This window comes from Onychomys torridus, chromosome 1 (genome assembly GCF_903995425.1).
Source record: "Onychomys torridus chromosome 1, mOncTor1.1, whole genome shotgun sequence".
NCBI lineage: Eukaryota > Metazoa > Chordata > Mammalia > Rodentia > Cricetidae > Onychomys > Onychomys torridus.
In genome coordinates, this window is record NC_050443.1 from 120,113,712 (window position 1) to 120,140,277 (window position 26,566).

At 45.6% G+C, this 26,566-nt stretch overlaps 1 protein-coding gene and 1 pseudogene across 1 annotated transcript in view; both read left to right on the forward strand.

The window, feature by feature from the left end:
• The window catches only part of Syt8 (synaptotagmin 8), a 55,285-nt gene that overhangs the window by 15,780 nt on the left and 12,939 nt on the right, over positions 1 to 26,566 (forward strand). The window lies entirely within an intron of this gene.
• On the forward strand, positions 21,480 to 21,565 carry LOC118576835 (annotated as a pseudogene).

Consider the following 26,566-nt stretch of genomic DNA (forward strand, 5'->3'; position numbering starts at 1 on the left):
AGACAGATCAGTCAGTACAATGCTTGCCTTGCAAACATGAAGAGCTGAGTTTGGTAGAGCACCCACTCACCTAAAGTGCATGAAGCTCTGGGTTCCATCCCCAACACCCATAAACCAGTGGGCTGGAGCACACTTATCATAACACTCGAGAAATAGAGGCAGGAGGATCAGGAGTTCAAGGGCATTCTCAGCTACAAAGAGGGTTTGAAGCCAGCCTGGACTACTTAAGACCCTGTCTTTTTAAAAAAAAATTCAAATTCTGGGGTTCCATTAAAGAAGTTTAGGTAACTGGCTCCATTTGGGCCTTCCTTCTTCTCCAACTTGTGTAGAGTTAGGTAAAGCTTCACATGCTGTAGTTTTGTTTGCGTTGAGATCAGAATGCTTCCTGATTTCCTGCTGGAGTTCTCTGGCTCCTGTCTGCCAATCTCTGCATTATATCAGTGTTCTGTTGCTGTGTAACAAATGCAATGAGATATCGCAGTGCCAATCCATCCACACTTGTTGCTGTACAATGGTCAGAAGAGTGGGCTCAGCTCTGAAGTCAGGGCTTCTGCTGCCTGTGCTCATGCCTGGATCATGGGGTCCACTCCTAAGATTCTGTTTGTGAGTAGAACTCAAGCCCTTGTGGTTGCAAGACTGATAATAGATCTAAAAAGGGGTGGGGGGAGGGTCTGAAAAGATGATCTGGCCATTAAGACGGCTTGATGTAAAATCAGCAGGATTAGAGTACAGATCCCAGCACCCATTTAACAAGCTAGCATCTTATGCACTCATCTCCAAGGAGAGTGGAGACATGAAGGTTTCTGGGGTTTGTTGGGTTCTACACTAAGCTAAGAAAACATGAGCTTCAGGCTCATGGAGAGATCCTGCCTTAAAGGACCAGGTGGAGAGAGGTAGAGGAGGATATTGGAAGCCCTCCTCTGAACTCTGTGTGCACACAAACATGCACACCCATACACAGATATAATTTTTTTTTTAAAGGAGAGCTGGGTATGGTGGCATACACCTGTAATCTCAGCACTGGGAAACAGAGAAAGGAGAATCATTTGTTCAAGGCCCAGGCCAGCCTGGGCTATATGACATTCTGTCTGCAGAAACCTCACTTAGAAAAAGCAACTGAAGAGAGAAAAATGTTTATTTCGGGTTCACAATTCCAGATAATAGCCCTTCATAGTGGAGAAGTTAGCCTCAGGAGCTTTAAACAGCTGGTCACATCATATCCACAGTCAGGAGCAGAGAGAAATGCATACATGCATGCTTGTCTGCTTGCATGTACTCACCTCAATCTTTACACTCTTCACTCAGGAGCCCCTTCCTAAGGAATGGTGCCGCCCCACATCGCGAGCCGGGTCTTCCCAGTTAACAATAGACAGTCTATTACAGACACGCCCACGGGCCAGTCTGATCTAGACAGTTCCTCAAACAAGACTCCCTTCCCAGGAGAGTCTTGGTTGTGTCAGGTTGACAGCCAAGATTAAGCAGTACAGGTGCTTTCACTACGTGTGTGCAGCCTTTGTGTGGACATCTGTGAAGGTGCCAGGTGGATTCTACAACCAATCAGGTTAAGATTTAGAAGAAACCGCCAAACTGCCTTCCAAAGTGGCCTTGCCATTCTGTGTGCTCATCAGTGGTGAGGAATGCTTTCTGCTGCCTGGCATCCTTGCCAGCCCTCTTCTAATAGCAAGGCAGTGCTATCTCATTGTTGCTCTGGTTGACATGTGACACTGAGCATCTTTTCATATGCTTATTTGTCTCCTGCGTGGTGGTGTCTTTGTTGGTGAGACATCCTTCTATACCTTTGCCGTTATTCTAAGACATCTATAGGATATATTAGTCTTTGAACTCAGAGCTTTGTACATGCTGGGCAATCCCAACTGGGTTATGTGCCCAGCCTCACCAATTTGTAATTTGAAAAAAAAGTATCTTTATTCCATTTATTCATTGGTTGAGAGAGGGAGAAGAGAGAGTGTGTGCCACAGTTTGAGTAAGGAGGCAAGAGGATAACTTTCAGGAATCTGTTTTCTCCTTCCATCACGTGGGTCTTGGGATCAAACTGACATCATCAGACTCAGCAGCAAGTACCTCTCACCACAGAGCCATCTTTCCGGCCCCTTTGCAATTTTTTAAGCGTTTATATACTTTGGGAGTCAAGTACATTATCAGATAAATGTTTTACAAAAGCTTTCTGCTCAGAAACTTTAAATTAAAAAAAGAATGACTTATTTTATGTGTACAAGTGTTTGCTTGCATGCATGTATATGCACCACATCTACAGAGGCCAGAAGCACATTGGATCCCCTGGAACTAGGTTTACAGACAATTGTGAGCCATGAGTGGGGGAGGGGTAGGAATGAAACCCGGTCTTCTGCAAGAGCAGCCAATACTCTTAACTGCTGAGCCATCTCTCCAGCCCCTAGAAGTTTTACATTGTAATGAAGCCCAGTTTATCAACCCTTTCTTCATAGTATCTCTGGTGTCTTGTCTAAGTCAACTAACCGGCTCTTCTGTACTGGTTATCTTGGGGGATTTTGTGAGTTTGTTGTACGTCTGTGATTCATTTATTTGTTTGTCTATCTATTATCTATTTATCTGCCTGTTTGTTTATTTATTCATTGTGGTGCTGGGATCAAACCCAGGACATTGCTTATGCTAGCTAAGCCTGTGCTCTTCCAGTGAGCTGTACCTCAGTCCTGGGGTACACCCTGAAGTGAGTTTTGAAGTCAATGCCTAGTATTCTTTCTTTATTGTGCTTTGCCTGTGGAAGTCCAGGTGTTCAGCACCATTTGGCACAAATCTAATCTTCCTTACCTGGTCAGAGCCCAGTGGATTCCATCATGTGAGTCTCTTTCTGGGTTACAAAAAGTCTATTGGGCTATTTGTCTATTCTTTTGCCTGAACTACACAATTTGTAGTCTTTTTAAAAAGATTTTTATGTGTGCACACACACTTGTACATGTGTCTGTGTGCATATGCTATGTGTGTGCAGTGTCCAGAGCAGCCAGAAGAGCGTGTCACATCCCCTGGAGCTGATGTTACAGAAGGTTGTGAGCTGCCTGATGTGGGTACTGAGAACCAAACTTAGGTCCTCTGAAAGAACAGCAAGTGCTCTTAACTGAGCCACCTCTCCAGTTCCTGTAGTAAATTTTGAGGGCAGGTAGTGTGTCAGTCATTGGAGTGTGTTTCTCTTCCACACTGTGTTGGCTGTTTGTGGGTCTTCTACCTTTTTATATCATTTTTACACTCTATTTTTCCTTAGTCTTGAAATCTCCTGCTGAGTTTTTTGTTTGTTTGTTTGGTTTGGTTTTTTGTTTTGTTTTTGTATTTGCTTTGGTTTTTGGGTGGGATCTTGCTATGCAGCCTGGACTTGAACTCAAGGTATCAGCCTCTCAGATGCTAAAGTTACGGGTGTCTACCACCATGCCTGACTTACCTGCTGAGATTTTTTTTTTCTTAATTAGAATGGCATTAAGCCTACAGATCTAATTAAGAAGAACATGAATATTCAGGATATTAGCTTTCTATTCAGGAGCATGAAGTATCTGTTTAGCCTTAGAGTTACGATGTTTGTCTCTGTAACTCTTGTGAAAATTTTGTTTTGTTGGAGCTGAAGTGGCTCCTCTATGTTAAAAGCACGTGTTTCTCATATCAGATGGCTCACACCTGTAACTCCAGTTCTAGAGGGTCTGATGACCTTGTCTGGTCTCCACAGATACCAAGCATGTACATGGTGAACAGATATACAAGAAGGCGAAAGACCCAAATACATTTTTTTTTTTCAAGACAGGGTTTCTCTGTGTAGCTTTGTGCCTTTCCTGGTACTCACTTGGTAGCCCAGGCTGGCCTTGAACTCACAGAAATCCACCTGGCTCTGCCTCCCAAGTGCTGGGATTACAAGCATGCGCCACCACCGCCCGGCCCAAATACATTTTTTTTTTTAAATAAAAGAAACATTAAGATTGAAAAAGTGACTAGGGAAAGTCATGCTTTGGTTGGTTTAGTCTCTGGATCTATTTGAGATTTAAGGACAGAGAACTGAGTTTTAATGGGTCAAATAGGAGGAAATGGTTCTAACCAGCAAGCATGTTTCTGGGGTGCAGGTGGAGCTCAGCCACCCCTCCCTAGATGTTCAAGGAAGATTTTCATCTGCAAGGGACCAGCTCCAGGTGTGAGCACAAAGTACCCAGACCTGAGTTCACTTGCTCATGGTCCACCCCAGGACACTTGACCTCAAAGAAGATGAATAAGGGAGACACACACCCCAAGCCTTGGGCAGTCCTTGTGAATCAGAGTGAGAATCCCGGAACTGGAACAGGCCAAGGGCCCCTGTTTCCAGAAGCAACATGACTGGGCTTGAGGCCCTAATTGGACCAGGAGACAAGAACAAACACAGTCCGTATCAGAGATCCTATCTCTGCAGCCTTGCTATAGATGGGCATTTCCTTGAGTAAGGGCACAGAACAAACTCACTGCCTTGATGTGTGCTGCTAGCAGTCTGGGGCTCTGGAAGGGAGCCAGGGAAGTGATAGCTTCAGCTGGAGATGACATATGTGGGTGTGCATGTTCATTCCGGTGCATGTGTGTGCATGCTTGTGAAGGCCAGAGGCCAGCCTTGAGTATTGATTCTTAGAAGCCAAACACCTTGTTTCAAGACAAGCCCTCTCACTGAAGCTTGTGTTTGCCATGGATGCTGGAGCGACTGGCCATTGAGCCCTAGAGAGCTGCCTATTTCTGACTTGCCAACACTTGGATTATAGGAGTGTGGCATCAGTCACACATGGCTTTCTTATGTGAGTTCTGTGGTTGAATTGGTGTCTTCATGCTTGCAAAATAAACACCTTACTAACTGAGCTATCTCTCCCCAGTCCATGTTCTAATATTTTAGTTTTTTAAAGAAAAAAATTACAATAAGTGTGTGTGTGTGTGTGTGTGTGTGTAAGAGAGAGAATATGTGTGGAGGTCAAAGGACAATTTGAACTAGAGAACTTTCTTCTTCCACCATGTGGGTTCCAGGAATTGAACTCGGGTCATTAGGCTTAATGGCAAGCACCTTTAGCCACTGAGCCATCTTGCTGGGCCAATACTCTAGTTCTGAATAAGAATTAATTGAGTATGCTGATGGATTATGTCTGGGGTTTGAGGGAAATGGGCAAGTGTTTACCCTGGGTCTGAGCTCAGCTGATAGCCAAGCTAAGGCAAGCGCAGGGTCCTGTGGAAAGCACCATTTGACTGCTGGTAATTCCTGGCCAGTTTTGCAACAGGTTCAGCCACATGAAAATGTGGAACAGAAAACTAGATTTCTGAGCTGAGCTTGGAAAAGAAATCTAGGCTGCACTTGAACCTTTGGCAGTTGGGGCATCCAAAGCCATGGAATAAATGAACCCATTCCCTGGGGACAGAGGCTGCCTCAAGAAGAGGCTGGATGGAGGCTGTAGCAACGTGGCCTCTTAATATAGGGGAAAGACAAGTAAACACAAAGCAGTACTTAATAATGGAAGGCTAAAATAATACTGCAGGCAGGGGTGACAGCAGGAGAACCAACCCATGCCCCGCACACCTCTCAGTAAGGCAAGTATGAACCACACAGCGACCTTGGAGAATAAGCAAGGTGCTGCGTGCTCAGCACGTACAACAGCCTGATGTGTATGAATCACCAGGTGTCAGCTTGATGACAGTATTGCCTTACGTTATTGTCATGTCACCATGTTGGTATGTAGAGGACCTTTCTATGTGAGAGACCTAGTTAGTCATTGGCCAAAATGGAATACATAAGTAGCCCAGAAGAAGGACAGTTCCCTTAATGGACAGAGGCTTCCAGTAAATAATTGCAAAGAAAATATTAACCACTACTGAGCTATACAGATTCTGTGTGCATGTTGTGTGTGTTTGCTGTACGTGCATATGTGTGCATGTCATGTGTGCTTGTGCGCTTGAGCATGCAGGTATGTGTTTGTGTGCATGCATGTATGTGTAGGCCAGATGTCAACCTCAGATGTCATTCCTGAGAAACCGTCCACCTTTTGTTTGTTTGAGATGGAGTCTCTCCCTAGCCCGGAGCTCTCCAAGTAGGCTAGGCTGGCAAGATCCTCCTGTTTCCACTTCCTCGAACTGGGGTTACAACCGCATGCCACTGTGCTCAGGTTTCCTTTTCTACACCTGAGTTCTGGAGATAAGACTCAGATCCTCACATTTGCAAGGCATGCCCTTCCCTGACCGAGCCATCCCCTAGACCTTGTACTCCACCCCTCTCTGCCCAGAGCTGAGGATCAAACCCAGGGCCTTGCTAGGCAAGTGTCCTACTATTGAGCTAAATCCCCAACCTGCTCAATTTTTTATTCTCTTAACATGACAGAAAATAAATTCAAAACAAGTACCAGAAGTAATAGCGTATGCCTTTAATTCCAGCCCTCAGGAGGTGGAGGAGACAGAGGCGAGTAGATCTCTATGACTTCCGGGCCAGCCATGGCTGTACAGTGAGACCCTGTCTCAAAACCAAGCCAGATCAAAACAAAACAAAATGAAAGAAATGCAGATATGAACCCTGAGATACCTCCTGTCATCTGTATTCATTACTTCTCTTCTGATAAAATAATTTAGGGGAGTAGGGATTTATTGTGGCTCACAGTTTCAGAGGGACTTGTCATCGTGGTGGGGGGCATGGTGGTGGACTCCATGACAGCCATGGCCTATTAGTTGCTGTTCATGTCAAATGGCAGAAACGGCGTAGAGAAAGAAAGATGCATTTTAGTTCAGTCTCATGGTAGGGGTGGGCACAGTGCTGCAGCTCCAGCTTTGGCCTTACCGCTTCTGGCTGGTCACACCTTGTGGACAGATAAAGATGCCGAGGAAGGCTCAGCCTGGAACTGGAACTGAGACCAGGCTACCCCATAAGCCTCTCATGCAGCTCATGGCCAGCCACAACCTTCTGAAACAGTCACCAGCTGGGCACCACATGTTTAAACACATTAAACACCAAAGGTTAACTGTTTGAATAAAAGAGGTCCACCACAGAATTGTGTGTTCAAATTCCTTTTTCCACATGGAGCTGGAGTTTGGGATAGTTGTGAAACTTCATGTGGGTGCTGGGAACCGAACTCCAGAAGAACAGTAAGTGCTCTTAACTGTTGAGCCATCTCTCCAGCCCCACGAAGGAAACTTTCTTAATTTGGTAACCATTAACTGCCCAAAGTCTGTGGGGTGGCCAGAGAGATGGCTCCGCAGGTAAAGGCATTTGCTGCAGCCTGAATACCTGAGTGTGAAACCAGAAATGGTAGAAGGCGCAAACTGACTCCTGAATGTTCTCTGACCTCTGACCTCCAATACAAGCTGGGACACAAGGGTGTCCTCCCAAAATAAATAAATAAATGTATTTAGATATTTTTGTTGTTGTTGCTATTTTTCCAAGTCAGGACTTCTCTGTGTAGCCCTGGCTGTCCTGGAACTCACTCTGTAGACGAGGCTGGCCTTGAACTGAGAGATCTGTCTGCCCCTGCCTCCTGAGTGCTGGGATTAAAGGCATGCACTACCACTGCCTGGAAAGAAAATATTTTTTAATGTTAAGACAACTACTGTGATTAAATGCTCATTGTTGAGTTCCAGATTAGCTTAAGCTATGGTGTAAGGCTATATCATAAAAAATAAAAGTGAAAGAACAGAAAGTAAGAAAGAAGGAAGAAAGGAAGGAAGGAAGAAGGGAGGGAGGGAGGGAGGGAAGGAGGGAGTGAGGAAAGGAAAGAAGGAAGAAAGGAGGGAGGGTGGGAGGGAAGGAAGGAGAGAGGGAGGGAGGAGGGCAAGAGGAAACAGGACAAGAATTCCACTGTCACTGTTTCCTCTTTAGCACTGGCAGAACTCTGACCCATCTGGGGGTGGGAGTAGAGAAAGTCAGTATGTAAGGGAGAAAACGTGTGAGGATATAAAATAAATGGGAAGAAAATCTTTTTATTCTCGGGTAACAGGACTGTTCACCCAGAAAACACAAGAGAATCTACAGATAAAAAAATAAGCCGGGCGGTGGTGGCACACGCCTGTAATCCCAGCACTCGGGAAGCAGGTGGATCTCTGTGAGTTCGAGGCCAGCCTGGTCTACAGAGCTAGTCCAGGACAGGCTCCAAAAGCTACAGAGAAACCCTGTCTCGAAAAACAAAAACAAAAACAAAAACAAAAACAAAAACAAAATAGCAAGAGGACCTAGCAATGGTCCTGAGTGAAAGATGACACAGCACACAGGTCAGAGCACATCTCTGTATGCAAGGACAACAGAACACATGCTTTTAAAACCACATTGGCTTTGAGGCCGGAGAGACGGGTCGGTGGTTAATAGTGTGAACTTCTCCTTCTGAGGTCCTGAGTTCAGTTCCCAGCCTCCTTTAAGTTGGCTCAGAACACCCTATATAACTCCAGCTCTCTCTCTCTCTCTCTCTCTCTCTCTCTCTCTCTCTCTCTCTCTCTCACACACACACACACACACACACACACACCAAAATTAAGCCTTAAAACAATTGTTAACAATTGTTAGTTCAGCATGGTGGCTCACACCTACATCTCCAGCCCTCAAAAGGAGCCAGGGGCCAGGCGGTGGTGGTGCAAGCCTATAATCCCAGCACTTGGGAGGCAGAGGCAGATGGATCTCTGTGAGTTTGAGGCCAGCCTGGTCTACAGAGCTAGTCCAGGACAGGCTCCAAAGCTACAGAGAAACCCTGTCTCAAAAAACCAAAAAAAAAAAAAAAAAAAAGGAGGCAGGAAGATTTCTGTGAGTTCTAGGCTAGTCTGTCTCAAAGAAAATGCATTATCAATAACAGTGGTAATAAAAACATCCTAGAAATAACTCTGAGGTACATGTCTGTGACATTGATGAAGGAAACCATAAACAACAGAATGGACAGAATTAAAGGACCTTGCTTTGTCCCCCAGACCTGTAGCCAGAGCCACCTCAGTAGCTGTGGTTGCTGCCACAAGGTGGGTGGGGCTCATGCCTTCCTGACTCTGAGAAGGAAGAAATGGTTAGGGCCAGAGTGAGCACTGAAGAAGGGTTGCTGTGCATTCTTAAGGGGGCAGTGAGAGGAAGGATGTATCTACACCCAGAGGGTTGGGTGTGTAGCTGTTGGAGGAAGTAAGGACTGTGGCCCAGGGCCAGCATTCAAAAGGCCTGTTTCATGGCCCTCTTAGGCTCAAATCCATTTGAGGAAAACTTCAGCAGGCCAGGTTGCAGGGTGGTCAGGCCACTGAAGTTTTTGGTCAGGATGCACAAAATCAGTGGAAGAGAGCCCAGGATTCCTGCAGGGACTGACACAAATGGAGAGGCTTGTGTCAATTTTTTAAATTAATTAATTAATTATTTTTTTTCAAGACAAGGTTTCTCTGTGTAACAGTCCTGGCTGTCCTAGAACTCACTCTGTAGACCAGGCTGGCCTCGAACTCACAGAGATCCGCCTGCCTCTGCCTCCCAAGTGCTGGTATTAAAGGCATGCAGCTGAGGCCCATATTTATGGATATGTGACAGCTAGTTGTTTTTCAATGCTGCTGGCTCAAGAATCAGCATGGAAGGAAACCTCTAGGCCCATCCTTGAGGGAGTTTCTGGGTTGAATTAATTAATGGGGATGGCAGCCTCCCATGGACTGGAGTCTAAAACTGAACAAAACAGAGGAAGTGAGCTGAGCGTGGATATTCATCTCTCTCTGCTTCCTGACTTTGTGGCTGGCTACCTCACGCTCCTGCCTCCGCACCTTCCCCACCATGATGGACCCACTGTGAACCAAAGCAAAGCTTCTCTCCCTAAATTGCTTTTATCAGGTATTTTGCCCCAGCAGTGAGAAAGGCCAGTGGGCCAGTACCTGAACCAGAGAGTCAAAACATACAGAAAAGAAACCTCATTTTGAATGCAGACTCTTAAATATATATCAACTTGTCCTATTGTGAAATGGAACAAAAGTTCCTGACCAACATGGGTTTGCCCCATAAGAATTACTCAGCATCAGTGTCTCTCGGGTGCTAAGGTGAGGTCAGGGATGTGGGTGGGCTTAGGGTGGGGCCTTGTTTCAGATAAGATTTGGGTGAGCACCTTCCAGCCAAGCTCCTGGGGCTCCCATGAACAAACTGAGGAGCCCTTGTTGACTGAGGATATAACTAAGAGTGGACAGACAGGTGGGTATTGAGACATCACCAGGTGTGGTGTGTGTGTTCTGGATGAAGACAAAATCCAGCAACAGGTGAGCTGTTTCCCAGTCACACTTCCTGGTGGGATAAAGCCCTAGCCTGTTCTTTTTCTGTCTCCCGTCTGCCATCTGTGTCCCTTGGCTGGCTCCATGTGTAGCAGGAACATAGAAGGTCCACTAACCATGAGGTTATTCTTGACCACACTGCTCTTGGATGTAAGTTTTACAAAAGACACAGTTCTAGAACAGTTTGGAGAGAGTGAGCCTCTTCTATATTGAATGGTTCCATTTCTATGAATTATTTGTCTCTTTGCTACAATAAAATACCTAACAAACGAAGCTTGAGAAAGAAGGCGTTTTTGTAGGCTAAAAATTTGAGGGCATAGCCCGTCGTTGGGGAGAGGTCTGGTGACAGGAGCGTGTGGCTGGTCACGGTGTGCCCAGTCAGGAAGCAGAGAGAGCTGAATACTTCTGCCCATCCCAATTTTTCTTTTTTTCAGTCTGGGACCCCAACGCATAAGGTAGTGCTGCCCACATTCTCAATGGGTCAGTTAACCCAATCCAGAAACTTCTTTATAGACACATCCAGAAGTTTGTCTCCTAGGTTGACACTCGTATTAACCATCACAAACACTGAAGATAGGCCTATCCCATAAGATGATGTGGAAAATGCAAAAGCAGGTCCTGGTTGAGACTTCTGTCCCTTGGCCTTTTGTAAGAAGTCTCCAGGTGTCATCTGTTGCTACAAAAGCAGTCAGGTTTTCTTTTGCTGTCTGAGTCAGATGGGGCGTTAACTTCCCCAAGAGCCACATACAGTTTCAGGGTATTTGCCAGGGAGCAGTCTACAGCCTTCGAGTGTTTAAACACCAGGTTCATTGGCTTAGAAGTCTTTGTCTCTGATGGCGATGTGGGTTGTTGTCAAAATGTCCTGGCTCTGTCTTTTCAGAATTGCCATTCTCAGACTGCCCACTTGTTTGTGGGTCTCATGAGCATCTCTGATACACCTTTGTTTGAATCTCATTAACGTTATTGTGGCACCGGAGGGTGTCTCAGTGGCAGAGGCCTTGCCTGACCATGCACAAGGCCTTTCATTCCATCCCTACCATAGAAAATAAACAAGAACATTGTGTATGTGTGTGTGTGTTGCGTTGCTGTATAAACTTGTTAGTATGGGTGTATGCACGTGTGAACATGTGAGCATGGCAGCCAGAGATCAATGTTAGGTGTCTTCCTTGATTACCCTCTACTTTAATTCATTTTATTTATTTTGAGATAGGGTTTCACAATGCAGCTGGTACTTGGTGTGTAAACCATGCTGGCCTCGAACTTAAAAAGATCCCCCCAACCTTTGCCTCCCGAGTGCTAGGATTAAAGGCATTCGCCACCATGTCTGACTCCATCTTTTTTAAAATGTTTTATACTATTTATTTTTAGATTTATCTTAGTGGTGTGTGTGTGTATGTGTGTGTGTGTGTGTGTGTGTGTGTGTGTGTGTTTACAGATGCCCACAAAGTCCAAAAGAGGGCATTAGAACCTGGATCTGGAGTTAAAAGTGGCTGTGAGCCACTGATATGGGCACTGGTAACCTAACTCAGGCCCTTGGCAGAGTGGTATGCACTTTCAACCTTTGAGCCGTCACCCCAACTCCCACCCTTATTTTTGAGACAGTCTCTCACTGAACCTAAAGTTTACTGACTTGGCTAAAACGGCTGACCAATGAGCTTAAGGGATCTCTCATCTTCACGCTGGCCCAGTGCTGGGTTACATTACAAGTAGAAGCCCTTACGTGGGTTCTGGGAACCTGAACTCAGGTCCTCATGTTCATACACCAGGCACCCTACTAGCTAAGCCATGTCCCTATCCTACACTGTATTATTTTTAAAAATCCATTTGAATTCCAGGGATGGGTGACTACCTGCTAATTTCATCCCCCCATCCCCACCCTATCTCTGTCAAAATGCCTGGTTTTCTTCTAAGTATAGTTTTATCAACTACATTCCTTAAACTTCGATGGACTCTAGGAATATGATGGAGTTTCTGATTTCATTATTGTTCCATTTGAATTCCATCTCAAAGATCTTCTAAGATAACTATTCCCTGACCTCAAACTACCTAGAATGTCTTTGCTCTGAGTTTAAAAGAGTCTCTCCGGTTCCCTTTCTTTGGTTTTCTAAGAGCATTCTGCTCAGACTGAGGTCTCTATGAGACAACTAGACAAGAGTGCGGGAGACTTGTATGAATGGAGGTTCCCAGAGGGAAAAAGCCACACCTTTGTTAAAGATTCTACAGGCTGATGGACTGATAAGAGCTTCTGTGAGTGTGGGGAGCTGGAATGTTGCAGGTCCAGAGCCAAATTAACTTGGGCAATCTTTAAAAGTCCCATAAAAAGCCCTTTATTGGCCATCGTGTGTGTGACCCAACATCCTCGTGACTATCGGACTCTTGAGACCCTTTTCCTCCTGCTGGGTTGCCTTGCTCAGCCTTGATGTGAGAGTTTGTGTCTAGTCTTACTGTATTTTGTTATTCCATGTTTGGTTGTTATCCCTGGAAAGCCTGCTCTTCTTTTCTGAAGGGAAACAGAGGAGGAGTGGATCTGAGGGATGGGGGGGGGTGTCAGGACTGGAAGGAGTACAGAGAGGGGAAACTGTGCCTGGGATGTATTGTATGAGAGAAGAGTTTTAAAAAAGAATAAGCACAAGAATAGGAGACTCGCTCATTTGCACACTCAAGAGTCCCACAAAAACACTAAGCTGACAGCTGTAATACATACACAGAGGACCTGGAACAGACTCCTGTAGGCTGCTTTAGTCTGTGTGAGTTTAAATGAGCCTTGCTCAGTTGATTCCGGGGGCCGTGTTCTCCTGGTGTCCTCCATCCTCTCTGCCTTTTCCACTCTTTCATCTTCCATGGGATTCCCTGAGCTCTGTGGGGAGAGATGCGATGGAGACCTCTCATTTAGAGCTGTGTGTTCCAAGGTCTCTCTCTCTCTCTCTCTCTCTCTCTCTCTCTCTCTCTCTCTCTGCATAATGTCTGCCTGTGGATCTCTGTATCCTTCTGCTGCAGGAGAAAGATTCTCTGATGATGGCTTAATATGAAGGCACCAATCTATGAGGATAGCAGAATATCATTAAGAGTCATTTTATTGCTTATTATTTATTATTATTATTATTAGCCAGTAATATTTGGTTTTACCCCAGGTCTTTGGGATATATAGTCTCTGGTTCTTGGTCACTCACTGTCGGGTATAGATTCTGTCTCACGGAGTGGGCCTAAGTCAAATCAGACATTGGTTGGCTATATCCACAAGTTCTATGCCACTATTGCCCTCTTATATCATGTAGACAGGACATATTGTAGATCAAAGGGTGTGTAGCTGGGTTAGTGTTTGTATTTCTTTTTTGGTAACCTGCCAAGTACCTTTCTGCACCAAAGACACTAGAACATGGGGGTGAAGGCTCTATGTAGGCTCCAGCTTGACTTCTCCATGTTCAATGAATTGTGTGGATGTTATCCTCAGCAATGGGGCCCTGAAATCAGTTTTCAGAGAGCAACCCATTGTCTTAGCAATAGCCTGGGTTGTTTGGGGATTTCTATGGAACCCTCTTGGCCAACAGCTCAATTGAATACAACCCAGTCCTGGTACTGGAAGACTTGTTTGGTGGTGAGAGGGCCAGTTAGGACTCCATCACCCCATTATTAGGAATCCTCTTTAGGATTTCCTCATGCATTTTAGGGATTTTCCCACAGCACTAGGTTTCCATACCACCCCTCAAATGTTCCTCAATTTTAGCTGTCCCTCCTCACATTCCCTCCCACAATTGAGCCAGCATCTCTCTGTTACAAGAACTTGTGTTACACAGACTAGCCTCAAATTCCAGATTCTCCTTCCTTGGCTTTCCAAGAGCTTGGATTATAGGCCTGCACCAACACATCCAGCTAAACAGATACCCCTAGCCTCTGACGTCAAAGAGTGCATTGAGTCTGAACCCCACCCACACAGAGAGAAGGTGGCTCAGCACTGTGATGTACCCAGGACCCTGGGGGACCTTTGCATAGGAGGGAGACTACAGTCCAAATCTGAGCAGCAGCCTAGAGGTTAGTCTAGATGTCCCTGTGCCTGTAAAAAAGCTGAATTTATAATCAAAAGGCTACTAAAGAGGCTGAAGAGGTGGTTCCGTTGTAATTAGGTTATATTGCTCTTGCAGAGGATCAAATCTGGATCCTAGACATGTCAGGTGGGTCACAATTACCTCTCTTTCTCGCGCTAGGGTTCCAACACCCCCTTCTGGCCTCTGCAGGCCTCTGCACTCTCATGCAAATAACCCACACACAGACCTACACATATATACACAAAACTAAAAATAATAAAAGAAACCATTTTTTTAAGTTCTAAATATTAAATCCCCAGGCCATAACGTTTTCTCTGGGCACTTCTACAACCCTTTGTGGAAGAGCTGATTGTTCATGCTCTCTCCCAGTTAGGAGCCTGTTGCTCAGCCGTGAAACCCACACCAGCCTGACAACACAGCAGGTGAAGGTGTGTGAATGCACCAAACACTCCAAAGTTTTGTGCCTTCTGGACTATGTGATCTGAATCCTGTGGAAATTAGAAACCAGCAAGCAAGGCATGCTGGAACATTCCTGTAAACCCAGCACTAAGGATATAAAGGCAAAAGGATCAAGAATTCAAGGCCAGGGAGCAGGCAAGATAGCTCAGTGGCTATAAGTACTCATGTAAGGTGGAGAGAGAACACTCTGACCTGCACATATACATTCAGATGCACACACACACACACACACACACACACACACACACACACACACAAAACAATAATAATAAAATAAAATAAAAAACTAATTCCAGGTTACCCTGAGATACACAAGAGTCTGCCCCTCAAGCTGCCCTTGTTTCTTTTGTTCCCAAAAGGCTGGGCACAGAGGTGCATGCCTGCAATCCTGAGCCACTCAGGAGGTGTAGACAGGAGGATCAGTTCAAAATCATCCTCAGTTGTATAGTAAGTTCTAGTCCATATGGGCTACATAAGTTCCTGTCTCGGCAAAACGAAGGAGGAAAAGGAGGAAGGGAGAGAGGGAGGGAGGGAAGAAGAAGAAAGAGGAGAGGGAGGGAGGGAGGGAGAGAGGGAGGGAGGGAGGAAGGAAGGAAGGAAGGAAGGAAGGAAGGAAGGAAGGAAGGAAGGAAAACACAGTTTACCACCATCCTAACAGACCATGCAGCATAGGTCTGACATTCCTGCCCCTGGCACACAAGCCATTTAAGCCAAAGGCGCCTGAGCAGCAGCAGGTGCAGGACAATCGCTCTGACCTTCTGGCTGCTTCTGAAAAGCAGAAGATGAAATTCTGTTGTGAGTGACACAACATCCTTATCTCCAACGGCCCAGAAGATGCAGCATGGACCTTGTTAACTCTTATCTTTTAAGCCTCCCAATGTAATTTCATTTTCTCCTCCCCAACTTACACCTCGTATCCAATTCAGCTCCTGAATTGAAGATTTCCAACTGCTTCTTTGCGGGGGAGGGTGGGGGATCTCAGTTCCTTTGAAAAGCTCCCAGGCTCCACAAAACCAGGTTTCTCTCTGGTTCATCTGAGCCCTCCTGGGACCAGCAGAGGAAGCAGCAGAATGCATTATCCCCATGCTTTCTGCCTATGATGTTTGTGGAACAACCAGGCTCAGGGAGAAAGTGTTCAGAGAGGGTGGGATGACTCAGCAGGTAAAGGGGCCTACAGCCAAGTCTGACAACCTAAGTTCAATTCCCAAGACCCATGTGCTAAAAAAAAAAAGAAACAGTTCCTTCAAGTTGTCCTCTGACCTCCACATGCTCATTGCCCCACTCCCACATGCAGAATACATAAGTAGAATGAAAGTTAAAAAGGGAGACTGGAGAGATGGCTCAGTGGTTAAGAGCACTTCCTGCTCTTCCAGAGGACCTGAGTTCAGTTCCCAGCACCCACATCTGGCAACTCACAATTGACAACTCTAGCCCCAGGGGCTTGATGCCCTTTTCTGACCTCTGTCCACACTTGCAAACATGAGGCACACATTTATGTGTGTAAAAGACCCCCAGACCTTAGCGCAGTTGACTATGATGGAAGTTCCATTCAGGACATGAAATTTAGTATGTAAACAGCACCACTTGCCAAAACTAAAACAAAGACTTAATCTAGCAAAGTTAATAGTTCTGGGAAAATCTCTAACTGTATTAACTTTGTTTTTGGGCTTCTGTAGTTCTGGCTAACTGCTGTTGTTAACTGAAGTATGCCAACCCAGGATATTGTTTTTGTATTTAATAGTTCACCCTTAGAAAGAACCACACTGGAATCTTGAACACTCAGTGTAGTTGCTGGCTCATAAAGGCTTTCTATTATCTTAAACTCATGTCTCAGTAGTCTTCTCTGGTGGACACACCGCAACACATAGACACACACAAAACACAAATGAAAATAAGTCTTTTAAAAAATGCAAAAAAAGGGAGGGAGCAGAAAGTAGACTTTCTGGGAGAGTAGATACAGTCCTCCACCAGTTCTGGGAACAGTGAGGGCTGCTCTCTTAAGAGACTAGAGTTTTCCAAGTCTGGGCTTGCTGGGGGATGTAACCCACTGCTCACACAGCTCCTCTCCACAGTTCTCCTCTTCAATGGGACATGAGACTCAGCTTCCTGGTTCTGAGGAACAGTGCTTTGGTCCCCAGGGATGCCTGTTGCTCCTGGGAAAGGTAAGGAATAAGATAGGAAGAGAGAGAATCAATGAAGAGAACAGAGATACTTAATGAACTGAGAGCCCGGCCTCTGTGCTCAGCAGTCAGGAGACTCAGAATTGTTAATAGCAACCATCTTTGAATTCCTCTAGAGGTTTATTTAATATAAGTCCATCAAGATGCCAGCAGGATTCCGAAACATGTGTAGAATCTAAAAGAGCCAAGATGTTTCAAAAGGACAACATTAATGGGGTCCTGCCACCTGCTTTTCAAGTGGAACGTATTTTACTAGGACGCTGTGGTACTTGATACCCTGTGCCATCAGTGAAGGTCAGTTAATTGTAATAGAATAGCCATAACAGATACTACGAAAATAGTTTCACAGTCTCAATACACTTCAAAAGTCCAGTCTCTTCTGAGACTCAAAGCAATCTTGTAATTGTAGCACAGAGATCTCAGAACCCTAAAAATACAAGTGGCAGGTGAGAACACAAGCCTTTGACTTTGTTGACTTTGAAAATGTTTGCTCTTCCAAAGGCATGGACTGACAAGACAGGAGAAAATGCTCAATAAAGAACACTTGCCTGGCATATCCTAGACCCAGTTTCCCATCCCTAGCCCTGAAGAAAGAGGAGGAGGAGGAAGCAGGAGAAAAGGAAAAGGCAGAAGAGGAAGAGGAAGTGAGGGGAAGAGAAGGAGGGGGAAGAAGAGGTGGTAGTGGTGGCATGGGAGCTCAGGAAGCCTTGAATGAGTGTATAAAGAGTGAATGAAGTCCTGAGTGACTGTGTATTACTGACCAAATCCCCAAGGCCTCAAACCCATGCCTTCCTCCAGTTGAGTAAGGTTCAGAGGCAGCAAAGTCCCTTCTATTCCAGCCAGTCTCATAATTGGCAAAACCTTCCTCTTGTCCAAGTACCAGTGTTTTCAAAGGATTGACCAATGTGTCAGGGCTGACAGTGTATGCTGTGGAATATTCCCTTACACTCTGTGCAGATGTGTCACTGGTTTAGTAAAAAGCTAAGCAGGAGGTATAGCAGGGACTTCTGGACAGAGAGAGCTCTGGGAAGAAGAAAAAGGTAGAGTCACCAGCCAGATCACAGTAAGCAGAATGGGCAAAATGGAGATGAGGTAATGAGCGTGTCAAAGAATGTAGATTTAAAAACATGGGTTAAGTTATAAGAGCTAGTTACAAACAAGCCTAAGCTAAGGCCGAGCTTTCATAATTAATAATATATCTCTGTGTCATTTTTTGTGAGCTGGAGGCCCAAAGAAAAATTGGTAAAATCAGTCTGTAAGTGTATGCAAAAAAAACAAACAAACAAAAACAAAACAAAACAAAAACAAACAAACAAAAAATGGAGCAGCTGCAGCTTCCTCCTCCTCCCAGATGATGGTAACCTGAGACTGCTCTCCTGCAGAGATCTCCTATGAGACTAGCTAATCTCTCCTTCTCCTGGTGTGTAAAATAAACCTGCTGAGGTTGGTGCTACTCAGTCAGAGTGATCGTGGCCCACCTGATTCCAGCTTCAATCTCCCCCACCTCTCTCTCTCTCTCTCTCTCTCTCTCTCTCTCTCTCTCTCTCTCTCTCTCTGTGTGTGTGTGTGTGTGTGTGTGTGTGTGTGTGTGTGTGTGTGTGTGTGTGACTGACTGTCCTTTCTTCATTTCCTTGCTGTCTAGTTAGGTTTTCAGGACCAACTCAGGCAGGACCCGGTGAGGAGGGGAATGGGGAGAGAGGAAGACCAGTAAGAGGAGGAGGAAGAAGAGAACAAGGAGAAGGAACTAATCAAGCACACAGCAGTCAAGGGTTAAAGAAGGGTTGTTGGGGAGTGGCTTAGATCTGTGTTTCTCAGTGTGCTGTCTGTGGCCCAAGTGGACACTGATTCACCCAGGGAGTGTGTTATTCTTCTTTCAACATGTTCAAAAAACAAAAAACAAAAAACAAAAAACAAAATTTATTTGGGTTTAAAATGCTTGACACACCTTTAAAATTCCCCTTTTAAAACAAAGTCTTGAGCAAGCAACTATTTTCTTCTAAAATGTAATATCTTTGTTTATTATTCCTTCTGTTTGTTTTTGCAAGCTCTTTCTAAAGACAATTAGCATTAGGCTATTGTGTACTGTAGTATTAAAACATCCCTTTTGTACCAGCAAGATGACTCAGCAGGAAAACTCCCCACTAAGCCTGATGATCTGAGTTCACTCCCCAGGACCACACCACACAAGGAGAGAACTAATTCCTATAGGTTGTCCTCTGACCTCCACATGTGTGCCATATCAGGAGTTCATACCTCTGCAAAATAAATAAATAAACAAAACTTAAAATGAAAAATTTCTCTTAATGAAAAAAAAAAAAAAAAGAAAGAAAAGAAAAGACATAGCAACAGACAATCCAACAGCTTAGAGGAAATACTTGCAATTCCCTTATCCAGTGATGGACTTGTGACAAGACTAAGCCATGGGCTCTCCAAATTTAAGAAGGGAGCAAAAACTCAAAACATCAGGTGTAATGTTTAAGCAAGTTTACCAGCATCAGCAGACAGTACAGACAGAGACACTATAGCACACATACACATACACACACATACACACACCACACACACACACACACACATACACACACACACACTCTACAGGCAGAGACACTGTAGCACACACACACACACTACAGCAGACACTGCACACACCATACAGGCAGAGACACTGTAGCACACACACACACACTACAGGCAGAGACACTGTAGCACACACACACACACACACTACAGGCAGAGACACTGTAGCACACACACACACACACACTAGGCAGAGACACTGTAGCAGCACACACATTACAGGCAGAGACACTTTTAACACACACACACACACACACACACACACACACACACACACACACTACAGGCAGAGACACTTCAGCAGTTGCTTTTCTTGTTGCTGTGACCAAATACCAAAGAATGAGCAGTGTTCACAAGGCTAGGTTATTTTGGCTCAGAGACTGAGGTAGTTCAATCTGTCATGGTGGGGGAAGCCATGGTGACTGTGGGGTGGGCAGCTTGTTCACATCTTAGCCAACCAGGAGCAAAGCGAAGCTGCCAGAAATCCTAGGCTGGCTCTAACCCTCAAGGTTCCTTTTGTGCAGCTACTTCTTCCTAACTGAAGCATTCCCTCCTTGAGAGTGTGCTTAAGATCAAAGATGTAAAGGAAAGTTACAAGATTTGGAAGATCATGAAACGTAAGACTCGGAAGGCCCCTCCAGAGATTATGTGAGTAGTAAAGACAAGTAGAGAGGAGACTCTTCAGTGGAACTGCCTACATGTTGTGCAGGGAGCTCCAGGGATGCAGCCTTCGCATGCTGCACTGATGCTGGGTGGGCTCTTCAGGGCTGCCTTTCGGTTATCATGCTCCGTAAGTACACTCACCATAGCTACTATCAGATGCACCACAAGCTCACTAAGCTGGACAGACTTTGCGTCTGTTGTCTGTGATGTACTAGGATGAATAGACATTTGTTCATAACTCTCCTGGAAAAATCACACAACAGCTCCCTATCCCAGTAATCAGCTTCCAATTAATTCCCAACTCTCAGAAATTCCCTAGCCTCCGAGACGACATCACCACTAGACCAAGTGTTCCAACAATTGAGCATGTGAGGGATATTTCACAACCAAACTGCAACAAATGCTCAACACACTGAGAATTGTGGAAATTAAAATAGAAACCACAAGTTCCGACCTCCTGCCACTCAGAATGACTGACAGTTAGGAAATAGGCAGTTCCAAGAGTTGGGGAGGATGTGGAACTGAGGCCTCACCCTGGGCTTGTGGGAACCCACAAGGGCCTGACTCTATGAGAACAAGCTAATAGTTTCCTATAAAGTATAGTGGACATTTACATGGGACCACACTTGGCACTTCACAATGTCAGAAATGACAAGGAGGCTCATGTTGAAACATGCACACACACACATATGAATATACAAACATAAATGTATGCACATACATGTACTCACACACACATGCACACATATCACACATACACACAAGAGCTCATGTTCACATATGCATTCACATACACATAAACATCACACATATACACTCACAGACATACACACCACACACAAGCTGATGCACACATGTTTAATAATACCACATATACACACTACACACACATGAACTCATGCACTTACATACATATATACCACTTACATAAATTTATGTATGCATACACACATGTATACATGTACATATGCAACCAAATGTTACCTCTGGGCATTGTGATGCTCTGAGAGTTGGCTGAGTTGACCTTAGGCTTCCTGCTCCTGGAGGGTGTCTTGCTCTTGGCCCTGTGTGTTCATTCATGTGCACAGCTCCACAAACCCAGGTGGAATAACGAACATCTTTAGCATCTTAAGATTTTAATGTGCTCACTTTGGCGTATATTAAAATTAGAACTCTAGGCTGGGCATTGGTGGCGCATACCTTTAATCCCAGCACTTGGGAGGCAGAGCCAAGCAGATCTCTGTGAGTTTGAGGCCAGCCTGGGCTACCAAGTGAGTTCCAGGAAAGGCGCAAAGCTACACAGGGAAACCCTGTCTCAGAAAACAAAAAACAAAAACAAACAAACAAAAAATTAGAACTCTACAGAGAAGGTTAGCATGGACCCTGTGCGAGGATGACACACAAATTCATGAATCAGTTCATATTTCTAAACATTTTTGGCTTTCGAAAAAAGAATTTAAGAAATAAACATGCACAGCCAGGCATGATGGCACATACTTTTAATCCCAGCACTCAGGAAGAAGAGGCAGGAGGATCTCTGTGAGTTTGAGGACAGTCTGGTCTACAAATCCAGTTCCAGAACAGCCAGGGCTGTTGCACAGAGAAACCCTGTCTCAAAAAACAAACAAACAAACAAAACCCCTTCCCCTCCCTAAAAAAAAAAAAAAAAGAAAGAAAGAAAGAAAGAAATCAACTTTTATTTGTTTTTTATTTATTATGTTGAGATATTCAGAACAATGCTCACAGCATGTACATTAGTGATAGCAAAGCATACATCCATGCAAACCCTTTAAAGACATGAATGATAATTTCCACACCTCTGCACTGTCTCCAAAGTGTGTGGTACGAGTCAGTGCACTGGCCACATGTGCATCTCAGCAGCGACACAGCCTACCCATGCCCAAGGAGCCGGGCTACTTCTAGCCAGATCACGGCCTTCCCATGCCTGGCAAATGGGCTTTGGAGTCACTGCTGACCAGCTACTTGCTTACTCTTGCTGTGAATTGAATTTCCCTTTTCTCAAATGAGCACCTTGCCATATGCTTATTGCAATTTCAATGAGCAGCCAGGCCTGGTGGCTCAAGTTCTCATCCCGGCTACATGGAAGGCTGATGTAGGGAAATCTCAAGTGCAAGGCCAGCTCAGGCAACTTAGGGAGACCCTGCCTCAATATAAAAAATAAAAAGAGGCCCAGGGAATACCTCAGGGTTAGAGCGCTTTCTCAGCACATGCAAGTCCTTGGTTTCCATCCCCAGAAATGCCACCCAATCCTGCCAAACACTTGGGTGCACTGTGCTGTGAAATGCCAGCTTGGGTCACTTGCCCTTTTATGATTTAGTCACCTGCCTTTTGCAATGTAGCAGAGCCCTGAAGCATGCTCCCTTGCATGACCTTCTTCACTGCTTATGGAATTTTCCCCACTTTATTGAGCTGTGATAATGTAGAAGGAAATGTACACACCAAGTGCTGCTGAATGTGCTCATTCAGTCACTACTGACTTCTCACCCTGTGTTGGAGCCGGACCTTGGTATTCCTTTTTCCTTAATAGCAGGACACCGATGTGATATACGCTCTTTCATCAAATGCCTGCAGCCTCCAGCCCACCTTCGCCCTCTGCAGGTGACTGTGGCCAGGAGCTCAGCTCTGGTCAGCAGGCTGCAAGCCTGGGTCTTGCAGCGCCTGAGCTTTGCTCAGGAGACAACAGCAGTTTGTCTCTTTGATTCTTCTTCTTCTTCTTCTTTTTTTAAAATTATATTCATTTGTCCGTGTGTTCCTGAGTACACACATATACTTTCATTACAGATGTACTTGCACACACACATGCACTTACATACACACGTTTTACACACAGATGCACTTATACACACATAGGTACTTGCAAACATACATGTACCTGTACACACCATCCCACAGACACAAACAGACACGGACACACACACACACGCACACACACACACACACACACACGCACATGCATACGTACACATAGGTACTGGAACACACATACACCATGCCGAGGACAATTTTAAGAGCCATGCCATATTGCCTGCCTGAGTTAAGTTTCTGTTGTCCAGTATTGAACCACTAACCAGAAAACTTTTGACATGCCTGGACGAGTCTTGAGTTATTAGAAAATAACTTATTTCCTTATCTTTCTGCTACAGTGACCATTAGTAACAATGTTTTGTGGTTAGGTTGCTTGGTTGGGTTGCTTGGCAACTCAACAGTGCCCTGATCTTTTCCCAAAGAAAGTTTCCTGATCTGCTTACTATAAAACCCACCTGAGAAAAATAAACTTTTGCAGCTTGATCAGAATACTGTCTTGCTGTCAATTCTTTGTGTCTCTTGTCCCTTTCATTCGCCATTCTCCCTTCTAGGGTCTCTGCTGAAGATCCCGCTGGTCGGGACACACCACAAATACATTCCCCCCCACCCCCGGCTCTATACACACACATATACACACATGTGCCTATATACACATGAACCCCAAGTGTGTACAAACATACACATATATAGCTGCATTTGCAAATGCATCTTCACAAATGCACCTCCCCACACTAACACACATATGCACTTACATTTGCACACACTCTAATATACACCCATATCTACCCTGTCTCAAAAATAAAAGGGCGGATGGTGCCTGAGGAAATGATACCTGAGATCCTCTGGCCTTCACATATGCATGTCCCTGTGTGTGCACATCCTTCAGACACGCCAAAATAAATAAATAAATAAATAAATAAATAAATAAATAAATAAATAAATAGTAAGTAAAAAGAAATGATGGTCTAACTGGCAGGGAAAGAGCAGGGGGCAGGGACTTTCCTGGGCTTTTGTCATTTAGACTTCAAAGTTCTAGAAATGGTTTACTTGAGTGTGGCACAGTGAGACCACACTGAAGAGCAGACATGGCCAGTGTCAGGACCTCTCCCTCCTGGCAGGCTTAACCACCAGGGGAATCTATTTCAAATACCTTACAGTGCAGTCATCTGAGGATACTCTTGGCTGCATGGAGGAAAGGGGTCCCAAGACTCCTGGTGCAGTCCTCCACCTTCTGAGGGGGATCACAGGAGAGCTTCTGGCCTCTGAGATGACTCTTTTGTCCGGGCTTGGAGGGCTCACACCATTCCCCCTAACCAGAACCCAAATGGCATGGGAGGTCAGATTGTGTTCAGACCTCCAATGGAGATTTTTACAACCGTCTTGAGGCTCATCATGGACAGCTATTTTAATAACAGGTTCAGGGTTTGTAACCCCCACAGCTTGCTCTGCCCCATGTGGCTGATCTCCAAAGTTAATTCCATAGATGATGACTCCTCGGACCAGCAGGCCCTGTGCAGAAGATTCCATGCTCCTAACAAACTGGCCTCAACCAAACCACCCTGGTTGGTCTTTGGGGCCTAATGACTCTAACAACTTCTCTGATCAGGGAAATGGGCCAGTGAACCAGGCTGGCATGGAGTCAAATACGGCAAGAGAAAAGGAGGGAGGGAAGAAAATGGGAAGGAAAAAGGGAAAATGGTGGTGGATGGGTCGTGAGATGAATGAAGGAATGGGTAAACGGAGAGATGGATGGGCAGGTGGATGGATGTACAATGTGCATCTGTATACATAGATGTGTGAATGTGTGTGTGGGGGTAGATGGATGCTTGGATGGGTGAATGAGTGAATGCATGGGTGTATGGATGGATGGTGGGTAAATAGGTGGGTGAGTGGATATGTGAATGGATAGATAGACAATGGGTGGGTGTAGGGATGAGAGAGGAGGGAATGAGGGAGTGATTTTCAGTAGGTAAAGCCTGGGGGAGAAATGGCAGGCTGCGCAGACACTACAGCAGCCTGCAGAGTGAAGTGTTCTCACGGGCAGTGGGAGCAATGCTAAGGTTCCGCTGCCATTCCCACCATGTGAGTGGTCACAGCAGCCCTCAGAGATAGGGCCTGATACCGCTCCTGTCTACAGAGAAGAAAAGTCAATAGTCCCTAGCCTTGTTCAGAGTTACATGGCTGGCTCTTAGGTGGGGACCACACCAAGTGGTTCCTGGCACTATGCTGAGGCTAACAAGGATGCAGGATCACATGGGTGCACAAACATACTCTGGGTCTGGGATGACCCAGAAACCCAGATTCAACCACAGGTACAAGGAGGTTGACCAGGATCTACAGACACACAGAGGCTATAGCAAGCAAAGCCCAAGGAGAGAAGGCCCTTAGTATTAAATCTCCAGGACTGGACCAGACACTGGCCTAAATACTTCTATGACCCAGATACCAGCTCAGTAACTGGAGATAAAGGGACCCTGAGGCCCTGCCTAGCTAGGAGTCACAGGCCCAAGGCTGACCTCACTGATTGCCATACACATCCCTGAGCACTCTCCTGAGGATGGACTGGAGCATCAGGTAGACCTGTTTGACCCTTGAGGTTGTTTCCAAAGCTTGGGGACCTCAGCAGGGCTTCCAGGGAGGGCACATGAGGAGAGGGAAGGCTAACAGAGGCCAGCTCAGGCAGACAGAATAGATAGGAGAGGCAGCATACTTAAGGCTCTCTATTCCTCCATCCATGCAGACCCTGGTCCTGCAGAGGCATCAGGGGTAGAGACATAGGACACTTTGGTCCCAGAAGAGGTGGGCACAGGAAGTTCTTACCCTCCACATTATGATGAGCAGGGGCAAGAAAGGTAGGAGAGGGCATCTAGAGTGTGCTATAGGAGAGTGGACCTCTTCCCCATCCTGCCCAAGGTTGTGTCTGCTTCTGGACCAGGTTCTGGCTGCTATCAGACCCATGTATCTTGTATGAAGTAAAGGCTATGGCTGTGGTTAGGAGTGAAGCAGGACTGGGCAAAGCATGGACTCTGGTCAAGTATGACTTGAGGAGGCTGGCAGTCTAGCCTGTGCAAGGGCACAATCCTCATCTGCCAGGGTCTGCTCGCCCTGCCTAGGGCCAGGGCCTCCAGGATGCACATGCCAGTTAAGAATCCTGCCAGGTGAGGCTAGTTACATGGAAGCTGGTGTGCTGTGAAACCAAGATATGGTTCTTGCTGTGGAGGGCCCATGGCCTTGACGAACCACTACCGAGGTTAGAATAAAAAAATCCTCACTACTGCCTTGTCACCTGGAGGTCAAGACGGCCTCTTACCTTTCAGACAGAGTGTATTTTCATGCATGTGTGCACTTGTGCATTTGCATATCTGTGCAACTTTTGCATGTGCACACATCCTCGAATGTGACTGTGAATACTCCACGCAGGGTGTGTGAGCAGGCTGCACTTCCTGGAGATGCCAGATAGCAGGTGCCCCATCATGTGATCAAGGCTGCCCCCTTGCCTGGATCCCTGGGAGCCTAGTGCCTGCGCTCTTTACCTTCCTTGATCTGGGTCAGTGAAGTCTCTTCGCCTCAGCCTGGCCACTTCTCCTCATGTGCCTTGAGCCA